The following is a 13,486-nucleotide window of genomic DNA, read 5'->3' on the forward strand; positions in this document are numbered from 1 at the left end:
AAATTTCTACCATCTATAATAGCAATTTTGACTAACCAAGTGATGCTTCAAAAATAGTTAAATCTCAACAAAAACACTAAAGAAACAATCTCTTGTACTCGCCATTTTAACAACACTCACATAAATTAAAAATACTATCACTTAATGTTGTTATAAATAGAGAAAATGGAGTCAAAATGGAGTCCTATATAATTTTGTTGGCAAAAGTTTAAATATTAATTTAAATAAAAATTTCCTGGGATAAAACCTGCTAAATTACAAATAGAGTCAACTGGTGAGATATATTTCCAGCATTTAACAAAAGCTCAACTTATCAGTTGACCTCTCGAGGAGAATAAGCTTTAAGCTTCAACATTAAGGCAAAACGCTATTAATTTAAATATGGTCTTCAACTAGATTTGAATTGACTTTTTCTAGTGATGTGGCCAGATTTGAATGGACTCTTTCTACTGCTCATGAATCCAAGATGTGTATATTCATTTCATTCAAAATGTGTGCTTTTTTTTATTTAAAATATAGTTTCCAAACTTAGTTAAATTTTGAATTTTTATCAAAATATGCATAGTTATCCAAATTAAATAACACATGCAGATAGTCAAGATTGTAATCAAAATAAAGCTAAGGGTGAAGTTTAGAAATTGATAACAATCTATTAAGAGTGAATTTTAAAAATTTTGAGAACTTTTATTTCACTCTTTAAATCATATATGTTATTAAGAATATTCTCATATCAAAACTATTTATAATTTTTTATATTTTAAAAAATAAAAATTCTGAAAACTTTATTTCAAAATAAACCACACTTAGAAATATAAAAATATTACTTTATGAAATAAAATAAATAATAAGAGTGTTCAATGAATCAAAGAAGTCATACGCAAGGAGTTCAGTGACTCCATTCTGAGCAACACAGTATGAGTTGAATGCTTCAAAATTCCACTCTGAAAATGCTCTAAAAACAATTACGTTTAGATCAACCCATGCCTCAGAACTCAACTCTCTGAAATTTTCATTAACTAGCTAGATTTAGAACAGTGCCAATGTCGAAATTAAAAACCCTAGAAAAACCAATTAAAAGCTTTTGAAGAGATATTAATTGGTTGTAGATCTAAAAATACTCAAATTTGCTCATGTAGAAACACATTTGAGACTGTGTAAATATAGAAAACCTCTGCATATGACTCCAAAATTCGAATGATCAATTATTTATTTTAAAATATCTCAAATTCCACTTATGCACTTATGTTTAATAAATTGTAGTTTCTGGATTTCGCTATTGTTTTTAAGTACATTTTATCTAGAAAATCTTAGAGACTCTAGTTTGAACAGATTTAAGTTTTATGTCTTTATTTTCATTTTAATGTTTAGAAGTTTTTAAATTTAAATTTTATATATAGTTTTATAATATTCTTAGAAAATATTTAAAGTAAATTAAAATAATTAAACCATATATCTATATCTATATATATATATATATATTTAAAAATTATTTTAAATTAATTTTAAAAATAAAGAAAGTTTAAAAAAAAATCATGTTCAATATAATTATTTTTGTGTGGTTTAAAAGGCCTGGAAAATATTCAATTTTCCATCTTGTTTGCAAGACTTATCTCCATGGTTGGTTTCAATGTCCAAACAATTATTGTGTTATCAATTTATAGACATAATATATTGTAGTAGTTGAAGTAGTTTTGGTCTTTCTTGGGATATTGGTGAAAACAATTTTGAAATTACTAAATTTATTATTATATGTTGCTAAAGGTATCTATTGTACCAATTATTGGTTAACTTCACTTGTGGTAATAATGTATTGTTAAGTGAAAAAAACATAACCTGAAATATTTTTAAAATATAAAAGATGACTTCTTTGTTTTTTATTTTAAAGCGATATTTTGCATTCTTGGTGATAGAATTCTTGTACATTGTACTCTTCTTATAATGATAGTGTATTCTTAAGTGAAAAAAACATAACCTGAAATCTTTTTAAAATATAAAAGATGACTTCTTTGTTTTTTATTTTTATTTTTTATTTTAAAGCGATATTCTGCATTCTTGGTGATCTGGAATTTATCCAAGATAAAGAATTAAAGGTATTACAGACTCATGTGCATGGATGTGCCTATGTTACTTATGCAACGGATCGATAAGATTGCTAGTATACATAGACAATGAGGCAATCAGAGAAAAACATAATAGTCAAACATGAAAACACAACAAGTTTAATAAGGAGTTCACCCAATGCTCCTAGGCTACGTCTCCTGGTCCAACCTTCAGTGGTGGCCTCTCTATTATGTTTTCAAGCAGTGTTTTACAACAGTGAACTCAAATTGAGTCTCACTTAGACAAATATAAGTTAGTAGGACTGGAGTACACAGACTCTCCTTACTGAACTTGACCTCTGAGGGTCACAGTAGTATAACAGGTCTATGTCGAGGAGTTTGCTTGAACCTCTCAAGCCTTCTGGAGTGCACAGACTCTCGGACTCTACTCTGGCTCTGTCTGGCTCGATGCTGCCTTCAGGTCAGCTCGGCTTCTACTCTCTGTTAGCTAGCTTCATGTAACTAACTCTTTTCACTGCCTTTCTGTTTGTCTTCTCGGTTTCTGCCCCTTTTTCGTTGTCCTCTGCTTTTGTCAGTTCATGGCTTTAAAGCCAGTCTGCTCTTTCAACTGTTCGTTTCCTCTTCTCGGCCTTCTGGTTTCCTGCCCTCTATCCGTTCGAAATCCTCTGCTCTGCGTCATCATCACCGGGTAACGTCTCGCAGGGAGGTGGCAACCTATTTGTCAATGAACTGGTTGTCAGATTCTTTGAATCATATTTGAATGGCCATTTATTCAGTTTGCGTCAAGATTGCCCACGAACACGAATCGTCTGTCAACTCATCGTCCACGTCGGACTCCAAATCTCGTTGAATCTTGCTTTTGGATTGGTCAAATCCGGTCGATCATCGGGAGGCATCTTCGATGTCGATCTCAACCCCCCAGATCCTATGGTTGTCCTTCATATCGCGCGGGCAAATCGCACGACATTTACCCGCGCGATGCAGGCAGTTTTTATTGGGTGTGGAGCATGATTATTTAGAGGTCTTTGTTTCAGCTGGATGTATACCCCAAGAAGATTGTACACCCCTCCACGCGGGGGGGTGCGGGGGCCAGCGTTCCCCCAGCAAGGGTTTGGGGGGCAGCACCCCTGAAGCTAAAAATAGATGTAAAGCCTTGTAAAATGTTGTAATTTCGTAGTCAATCTGGGCCGTTCATTAGGCAGAGATCTGACGGTAGAAGTTATGTTTAATTTAGGGTTTTTTGCCCTAGAAGGCAACCCCTCGCTATATATGAGGGAATTGTATTGCGTCTATATATATCTGTATTCTGAGTGAGGAAGAGTGAAGAAGGAATTACAGCGGATCTACTGTAGGTTGTATCCCATCATTTCGCTGGATAATAAAAAGGAAGGACTGGCTGTTCGGGGTGGACATAGCCCAAACTGGGTGAACCACGTATATCTGTGTCTCTCTGGTTTTATGTGTTTGTGTTTTTCCGCATATTATATGTCTTGCATTGCTCTGTCAGATATAATTTTTCTAACAACCGGTATCAGAGTTGAAGGTCTATCTGGCTGAAAAACTCGCAGGAAAGAAGGGTTTCTCGTTTGAGTGGGAGCAATGGCGGAAGATGGTAAGTTTAGGGTCGAGAAATTTAACGGCCAAAACTTCTCCCTGTGGCAGATGCAGATGGAACATTATCTGTATCAGAAAGATATGTACCTACCATTGAGCAGAAAAACAAAGATGTCGATGGGTATGACAGATGAAGAATGGAACCTTCTCGATAGAAAGGCACTCGGAACAATACGGTTGTGCCTCGTAGCATTGGTCGCCTTCAACATTTCGAAGGAAACAACGACAGAGGGTTTCATTCAGGCATTGGCGAAAATATATGAAAAACCCTCGGCCTCAAACAAGGTATTTCTTATGAAACGATTATTTAATATGAAGATGTCGGAAGGTGGATCTGTTGCAGATCATTTAAATGATTTTAATACAGTTACAAGTCAGTTAAGTTCTATAGGAGTAAACTTTGATGATGAAGTTAGAGCTCTGTTATTCTTGTGCTCATTGCCAGAAAGTTGGAATGGTTTACTAATGGCCATTAGTAACTCTATTTCTAGATCTAGTACTTTAAAGTTTGATGATGTTGTCGGTGCTATCCTTAGCGAGGAAATGCGACAAAAAAGCTTCGGTGAGACATCGGGTAATGCTTTGAGTGCAGAGTCTAGGGGGAAGAAAAATGGAAAGAGGAAAGAGCTCGGGATATCGCAGTAAATCAAGGAAAGGCAGATCCAAGTCCAGATCAGGGATAACGTGCTGGAAATGTGGAAAGAAAGGACACCTAAAGAAAGACTGTAGATCTCAGAAGGGAAAAGAAGGAGATGCATAGCAAGAAAACAATCATGAAGCAAATGTGACAGGTGAGGTGTTACAAGATGCTTTGATTCTTTCTTTTGAAAATATTATTGATTCCTGGGTGGTAGATTCAGGGGCCTCATTCCATGCCACACCTGATAAGAGATATTTTCATGACTATGTTCCAGGAGATTTTGGACAAGTCCGTTTGGGTGATGATAAACCCTGTAAAATTGTTGGAATGGGTAAGGTTCTTGTAAAATAGCAGAATGGAAACCAATGGCTACTAAAGGAGGTAAGACATGTTCCAGATCTGAAGAAAAATCTGATTTCAACAGGGCAGTTAGGCGGTGAAGGTTGTGTGCCAACTTTCACAGATAAAGTTTGGAAGGTCACCAAAGGAGCCCTGGTAATAGAAAAAGGCGAAAAGGTTGGTACGTTGTATTTATGCAATGGTATTTCTAACTCTGTTAATGCTTTAACTTCCAAAGGAGCAGATGCAACATTATGGCATCGTAGGCTCGGACATATGAGTGAGAAGGGGATGAAGGTTCTTCACTCAAGGAATTTGTTGTCAGGTTTGAAGAATGTTGATTTGGACTTCTGTGATAATTGCATTTATGGAAAACGGAAGAGAGTCAGATTTCTCAAAGTTGGGAAAGAAAAGAAGAGTGAAAAATTAGAGCTTGTGCATACGGATGTATGGGGACCTACTCAGGTATCATCTCTCGGTGGCTCTCGTTATTATGTTACTTTTATTGATGATGCAACTAGAAAAACTTAGATTTATTGTATTCAAAATAAATCTGATGTATTTGATACTTTCAAGAAATGGAAAGCTTTGGTTGAGATTGAGACAACAAAGAAATTGAAGTGTCTCAGATCAGACAATGGAGGTGAATATTGTAGCAAAGAGTTTGATAGGTACTGTTCAGAGCATGGAATTCGCAGAGAGAAGACAGTTCCAAGAACACCACAAGAAAATGGTGTGTCAGAAAGGATGAACAGAACAATCATGGAGCGTGCAAGGTGCATGAGATTGCATGCAGGATTGCCTTTACAATTTTGGGCAGATGTTGTAGATACTGCTATTTATCTAATAAACAGAGGGCCTTCAAGTTCCTTGGATGGTGGTATTCCAGAGGAAGCATGGACAGGTAAAAAGGTAAACTACTCTTTTTTAAAGCCTTTTGGTTGTGAGGCCTTTGTCCATATTAATAAAGAAAATAGAACAAAGCTTGAGGCAAAATCAAAGAAATGTACCTTTATTGGATATGGTGTTAATGATTTTGGTTATCGCTTATATGATTATGAAAATCACAAAATCATTAGGAGCAGAGATGTAATATTCAATGAAAAGGTCTTGTATAAGAATTAGTTGCAGGAAAAAGAAAACAAGGAATACACAGTTCTTGATGAGATCACGGAAAAAGAAAAGGTGCTTGAAAATAATAATAATCAACAACCACAACAACAGCAACCACCACAACAGCAACAAGCACCCAAACACCTGAAAGTGGTGTTAGAAGATCTACTAGGATAAGTGTACCTCCTGAACGATACTCTCCTTCATTATATTATTTATTGTTGACTGATTCTGGTGAACCCGAATGTTATGAAGAAGTAATGCAGGTTGAAAGGAGGAAGAAGTGGGAGCTATCCATGGAAGAAGAGATGGAATCCTTAATGCATAACTAGACTTGGGACTTAGACAGGTTGCCTGCAGGTAAAACTACATTACAGAATAAATGGGTTTACAGGCTGAAGGAAGAAGATGGAGGAAAACAGAGGTACAAAGCTAGACTTGTGGTGAAGGGGTTTGCACAGAGGAAAGGTATTGATTTTGATGAAATATTTTCTCCTGTTGTTAAGATGACTTCAATTAGAACTATTTTAAGTCTTGTAGCAGCGGAAGATTTGCATCTTGAGCAATTTGATGTAAAGACAACCTTTCTCCATGGGGATTTTGAGGAAGAGATATATATGCAGCAACCACAAGGATATGAGGTGAAAGGGAAGACGAAAATAGTGTGCAGGTTGAAGAAGATATTGTATGGCTTAAAACAGGCTCCAAGGCAGTCGTATCTAAAATTTGACAAGTTTATGTCTGAACAAGGTTATACTATATGTCACTTTGATCATTGTGTTTATCTGAAAAAGCAAAATGATGGCAGCTATATTATATTGTTATTGTATGTAGATGACATGCTTGTTGTAGGGTCTAACATGCAGGAAATAAATGTGCTCAAAATAAAATTGGCAAATTCATTTGCAATGAAGGATTTGGGAGCTGCAAAACAAATCCTTGGTATGAGAATAACTAGAGACAGGAAAAATTGTAAATTAAAATTGTCTCAGAATGAGTACATACAAAAGGTGTTGAAAAGATTTAATATGCACAATGAAAAACCAATTAGTACAGATTTTGCTATCCATTTCAAACTTAGTAAGGAAATGTGCCCAAAGACCCAAGAAGACATGGATTATATGTCTAAATTTCCATATGCATTAGCAGTTGGAAGCTTAATGTATGCAATGGTCAGCACAAGGCCTGATATTGCACATGCAGTGGGAGTTGTAAGCAGGTACATGAACAATCCAGGAAAAGAACATTGGATGGCAGTGAAATGGATTCTCAGATATTTGAGAGGTACCACAAATCAAGCATTATGCTTTGGTGGTTCAAACATTTCTCTACAGGGATATGTTGATGTAGATATGGCAGGTGAAGAGATAACAGGAGGAGCACTACATGATATGTATTTATTGTAGGTGGAACAACAATCAGTTGGGTTTAAAAAATCCAAAGTGTTGTTGCACTTTCAACAACAGAAGCGGAGTATGTTGCTGCTACAGAGGCTAGTAAAGAAATGATTTGGTTACAAAGGTTTATGGATGAATTGGGTAAGAAGCATGATAGGGGCACATTATACAGTGACAGCCAAAGTGCCATTCATCTTGCAAAAAACTTAGCATTTCATTCCAAGACTAAACACATACGGCTCAAGTACCATTTCATACGATCAGTGTTGGAAGATGGTGAGTTAAGGCTGGAAAAGATACAAACTAGCCAGAATCCTGCAGATATGCTAACAAAAGTTGTAACCAGGGAGAAACTGAGAATATGCTCAGTTTCAATTGGTCTTCAAGGATGATGATGAAGATGAGAAATATCCAGGTCCAAAGAGGAGTCATTGTCTAGCAAATGAAGCAACGGTGGAGTTGCTACAATCATTCTCCAAGTGGGAGATTGTTGGGTGTGGAGCATGATTATTTAGAGGTCTTTGTTTCATCCAAATGTATACCCCAAGAAGATTGTACACCCCTCCACGCGGGGGAGTGCGGGGGGGACTTGTACCCCCCACGGGGGTCTGGGGGGGCTAATCCCCCCCGGCTGGGGGGTCTGGGGGCCAGCGGTCCCCAGACGAGGGTTTCAGGGGCAGCACACCCGAAGCTAAAAATAGATGTAAAATTGCCTTGTAAAATGTTGTAATTTCATATTCAATCTGGGCCGTTCATTAGGCGAAGATCTGACAATAGAAGTTATGTTTAATTTTGGGTTTTTTGCCCTAGAAGGTAACCCCTCGCTATATATTAGGGAATTGTATTGCATCTATATATATCTGTATTCTAAGTGAGGAAGAGTGAAGCAGGAATTACAGCGGATCTGCTGTAGGTTGTATCCCATCATTTCGCTGGATATAAAAAAGGAAGGACTGGATGTTCGGCGTGGACGTAGCCCAAACTGGGTGAACCATGTATATCTGTGTCTCTCTGGTTTTATGTGTTTATGTTTTTCCGCATATTATATGTCTTGCATTGCTCTGTCATATATAATTTTTCTAACAGTTTTCTCTCTCATTCGCTGGACGTGTGTCGCTCTATGTGTGGCATCAAGCGAGACTTAGCCAAAACTGCTTACCGCCTCGAAGCCTTCTGATATCCTACCGGTTTGTGGAATCCCGCTTTACGGAACCGAAAACATTACTTTTTCATTTTTCATAGCAATTTCAGGTCCGGGCAACTTCGGGGCTTTCCTTCACTGAGGGGGATGCCCTGCTAATTGCGTATCGAAAACCACCCCCGTTTCTAGATTTGATCTCCCGTTTTTCCAGTTTTGTGCCATCGCGCATCCACCATGGGCCAACGATCTGCGCGCTCGACCGAGGGTCCTCGTTGCTCCGCTTTGGCCACAACTGTCACTGTCACGAGGATTCCTTCTGATAGCTTTGATTTTACTTGGACTTGAATCTTTTAGCATAATTGAAACAGTCATGAAAACTTAGAGAGTGTTTTAAGATCCAATTCGGATCACGACCTTCCCAATGAAAAAGCTTTTGGACCACCAAAAGTTGGTTTTCTTTAAGCATCAATCAAGTGAGGGTATTGCTTCCTCGCTCGCTTAATTTCTATCCATTTCGCATTGCTTGGCTTTGAACCTTTGAGTCCAATCCTGAGGTACTCAACATCCCCTCTGCGCATGGTTCTTACCTTCCTGTCCAGAACTCTATCTCCCTGCAATTCATTAAGATATTCAGGTAATAGATCATCAATAGAAGGTAATTGACTCTACTCTTCAGGATCTTCAATTAATGAAGGCTCAAATAGTCTCAAGCTATCTGCATTAACAACTCAGTAGATGTGCATGTAAGCTGGTAGATCAAGGTGAAAAACGTTCTCACCAATTTTCTCAAGTATCTTGAAAGGTCCATACCTTATTGGCTTTAGCTTTTTACCTTCACCTTGCATTCTGTCTTTGCTAATATACAACCAGAATTGGTCACCAACTTGGAAACTATGCTCCATCCGATGCTTGTCATGCCTTGCCTTGTACTTGGCTTGGCTCTTTTCCAGCTATTCTTGTACTGCCTAGTGAATCCCTTGGATTTGTTCAGTGAACCTGGTTGCCTTGTCCACATCCCTGTGTCCATCAACTGTTATATCTTTACCAAAGACAAAATCCAAGGGAGACCTTGGTGTGAAACCAAAACAGGTCTCAAAAAGATATCTCTGTGTAGAATAATGTTTAGCTCGGTTGTAAGCATGCCGCACATAACATAAATGTTCACCCCAAAGTTTGGGATGCTTACTGCAATAGCCTTTGAGCAACTGGATCATTGTCCTGTTGACCACTTCTGTTTGGCCATCTATTTGTGGATAAAAAGATGTGCTCTTCTTCAACCTGGTGTCCATCAGTTCCCACAAACTCGACCAAAATTTCCCAACAAATCGAGTATCTTGATTAGATATAATGGAAGTGGGTAATCCAAAATGAACCCATACATGCTGAAAAAACAACTTTGCAGTTTGTTCAGCTGTAATCTGTTTATTACAAGGTATCAAAATACACATTTTGCTGAACCTATCCACAACAACATATAAATAATCATGACCTTTCCTAGATTTAGGCAGTCCTCCAACAAAGTCCATGGAAACACTTTCCCAAGTATGAGAAGGCACTGGTAATGGAGTGTACAAGCCTAGTTTTCTATTGCTGGGCTTGCTTTTAGCACCATAGTACACCCTCTTAAATATCTAGAAATTGTCTCATTCATTTTCGGCCAATAACAAAATCTTTGCAGTTGTGCAACTGTTTTACTTACACCAAAGTGATCTGATACTAGAGAAGTGTGAGCTTCTCGAATTATCTTTACTCTTTTAGTTTATGGAATGCATAGCTTCCCAAAATGACAAGAGCCGGTCCTTAACATGATAATCCAATTCTTCTACTCGTTTGCCTAGACTTAAAGTTGCATACATCTTTAAAATCTATATCTTGAGCATATTGTTCAATGTAGCTCTCATGCAATACTAAATTATTCTTAAGTATAGTAGATGCATTTAAGATTGGTCTAGACAACATGTCTGCAACTTTATTGTGTATGCCCTTTTTATATCTGATGACTCAATGAAACTGTTGTAGAAAACCCATCCATCTATAGTGTCTTGATTGCTACAACTTAGTTTGGGAGTGTAAATATTGAAGTGGTTGATGATTAGTATGTATAACTGTCTCTTTTCCCATTAAGTAATGTTTCCACTTTTTAACACTCTGTACTAATGCATACAATTCGTTATCATATCTGGGATAGTTAACTACTGCAGAATTAAATGTCTCTGAATGATAACATATGGGTTTACTATGTTGTATCAACACTTCTCCCATGGCATAGTCACTGGCATCCGTTTGAATCTCAAATGGTCTTTGAAGATCAAGCAGTGCTAGTACTGGTGCTATACTAATCTTTTCTTTCAAGGTGTCGAAGGCTTTCTGCTGTTTTCCTCCCCACTGAAACACCTTTTTCAATCCTATTAAAGCATGTAAGGGAGATGCAATTAAGGAAAAGTTAAAAATAGACTTTCTCCAATATTGTGCTGCTCCTAAGAAGATTTTAACTTCTATAGTAGATTTCGGTTTAGGCCAATTCACAATGACTGCAACCTTAGAGGGATCTATCTTCAATTCACCACCCCCTACTATATGACCCAAATAATTCAAAGATGTTTTAGCAAATTCACATTTTGAGAGTTTAACATAAAAATTTTCTCTTTTCAAATCATCTAGAGTCTGCTTAACATGCTTTAAATGTTCTTCCCACGTTTTGCTGAATATAAGAATGTCATCCAGATATACAATAAAAAAATCATCAAGAAAAGGTCTGAGTACATCATTCATTACTCTCATGAAGGTAGTAGGAGCATTAGTTAAGCCAAAAGGCATAACCAACCACTCATACAATCCCTGCTTTGTTTTGAAAGCAGTCTTCCATGCATCTTGCTCTGCAACTCTGACCTGATGATATCCACTATGCAAGTCTAACTTGGAAAAATAAATAACTTCTTTCAATTGATCTAATAGATCATCTATATGAGGAAGGGGATAACGATTTTTGATTGTTATCTTATTCAGTGCTCGGTAATCAATGCACATTCTCCACGAGCTATCTTTCTTTCTCACCAAGATGATTGGAGACCCACATGGTGATGTGTTAGGTCTGATGAACCCCTTCTCGAGTAGCTCCTGTACCTGCTTCTTGATTTCTGCATTCTCTAAAGCGGACAACCTGTACATTCCGATGTTAGGCAATGGGGTATCTTGCTGCAAATTAATATCATGCACTATTTCCTTTTTGGGTGGCAGAAATTTAGGTTCTTGAAACAAAATATCATATTCTAAAACAACTTTTTCTAAATCAGCTTGCTGTTTAGCATCACATCCCTCAAATACATTGGTTTTATCAGGTTTCTTTTCCTTTACAACCATCAGTAAAAATTGTTTGCATGAATTTATAATTCGTTTCATCTACCCTAAGTTTATGAGAGTATAATTATTTTTGAGCTTATGAGCCCTTACAATATATTCGATTCCATCTTTAACGAGTAGATACTTGTTCTCAGCTCTATAGAAAATAGCTTTTCTATCATACAAGTAAGGACTTCCTAAAACAATTCCACATATATCCAAAGGAACTATATCTAACTGAACCTCATCTACAAATGCTGACCCAAACGAAAACTTAAGTTTGCATTGTCTAGTCACTTGTAGCTATGCTTTATCACATAACCAACCTAATGGATATGGCTTCTTGTGAGGTGTAGTTAGTAATCCCAACTTCTTACAATTGCTTCAGAAATTAAATTTACTTGTGAGCCACTATCAAACAAAGTATCAATATTTTGATGTTTGGAAATAACTCGAATATGAAAAATCTCATGTCTTTTCCTCTCATTTTCTTCATTATCAGTAGATTGTGCAGAATTACTAGTAGATGCTTTAGAATTTCTACCTCTTATACCTGTGGCTGGGATTGTTGTTTCATATCCTGAGTCTGACCCAAAGTCATTTTGAATAGCTGCAGCAGTCTTCTTCTTCTTGCCCTCGAACTTCTTAGGTTTCAGCTCCGGATGCAAAATCCAGCAGTGTTCATCATCATGCCCTTCTTACAGTGAGTGCATGAAGACTTTGTCTTTTGTACAGCATTAGCCTTCCTTTCTTTCCATTTCTATTTTCTTTTCTCCTTATTCTTGCTTGCAGTGGGTTGGGATGATCCCCCAACTTCTGGGTTCCCATTCTTACCTCTAGCTTCTAGATGCATAGCCTGAACAAATACCTCATCTATACTAGTGGGATTAAACATGAGGATGGTGTGCCTCATGTAGCTGTGTAGACCACCTATATACTTCAACAAAGTCTCAGGTGAGTCTAAAGAAATTCCTAGAATCAAAGCTCTTTTCCTAAATTCTTGGGTGTAACCTTGTACACTTTGCCCTTTGAGTTGTCAAAGAGTTTGCCAGCTCATCATGGCTTGTTGCATATAAGCCAGTGGATAGAATTGCTTTTTGATTGCAGAAACAAATTCACTCCAGACAGAAAGAATCTTACCATGTTTCTTCATGTCAGCTTGCGTCCTGCCTTCCCACCATACCAAGGCAGTGCCTCCAAGGCGTAGGCTGGCCAGCTGAATCTTACTTCTGTCTGAGTCAATATTCTACACCCTGCAATACATATCAATCTGTCTAATCCAATTGTCCAGCTTCTCTGCATTTAATTCTCCATCATATATAGGAAAATCAAATTTAACATCTAGTTTAATCAAAGATGTCCTCTTCTTATTTTCAGGGCTATTAGGAGGTGTGAGAAAGCTTTCCTCTTTCCCTTTGCCTTTAGAGTGGTCATGGAGGAGAGATTCTTCTTCTCCTTTATCTTTGGAGTGTGATGAATCTGCATCTCTACCTTTCTTAAACTCCCTATACATTTCCTCTACCATGGATCTCATGGCCAAGAAATTGTCCATGAACTGGGGGTCTAATCCCAAGGGACTTTCTTCTGACATTTTCTTCTTAGGATAGACTCTTCCAATTTCTGGGTTAGCTTCAACCAACTCTTCTTCTCCTAATTTAAGCTTTGATCTAGTTAGCATTCAACAACAAATCTAGCACAAGCTTGTCTAACCTTAGTAAACCTAAAGCTCTGATACCACTTGATCTGGAATTTATCCAAGATAAAGAATTAAAGGTATTACAGACTCATGTGCATGGATATGCCTATGTTACTTATGCAACGAATCAATAAGATTGCTAGTATA

Source organism: Pinus tabuliformis, chromosome 8 (assembly GCF_031772625.1).
Source record: "Pinus tabuliformis cultivar Carrire ecotype Pingquan chromosome 8, CPIR1, whole genome shotgun sequence".
NCBI classification, from domain to species: domain Eukaryota; kingdom Viridiplantae; phylum Streptophyta; class Pinopsida; order Pinales; family Pinaceae; genus Pinus; species Pinus tabuliformis.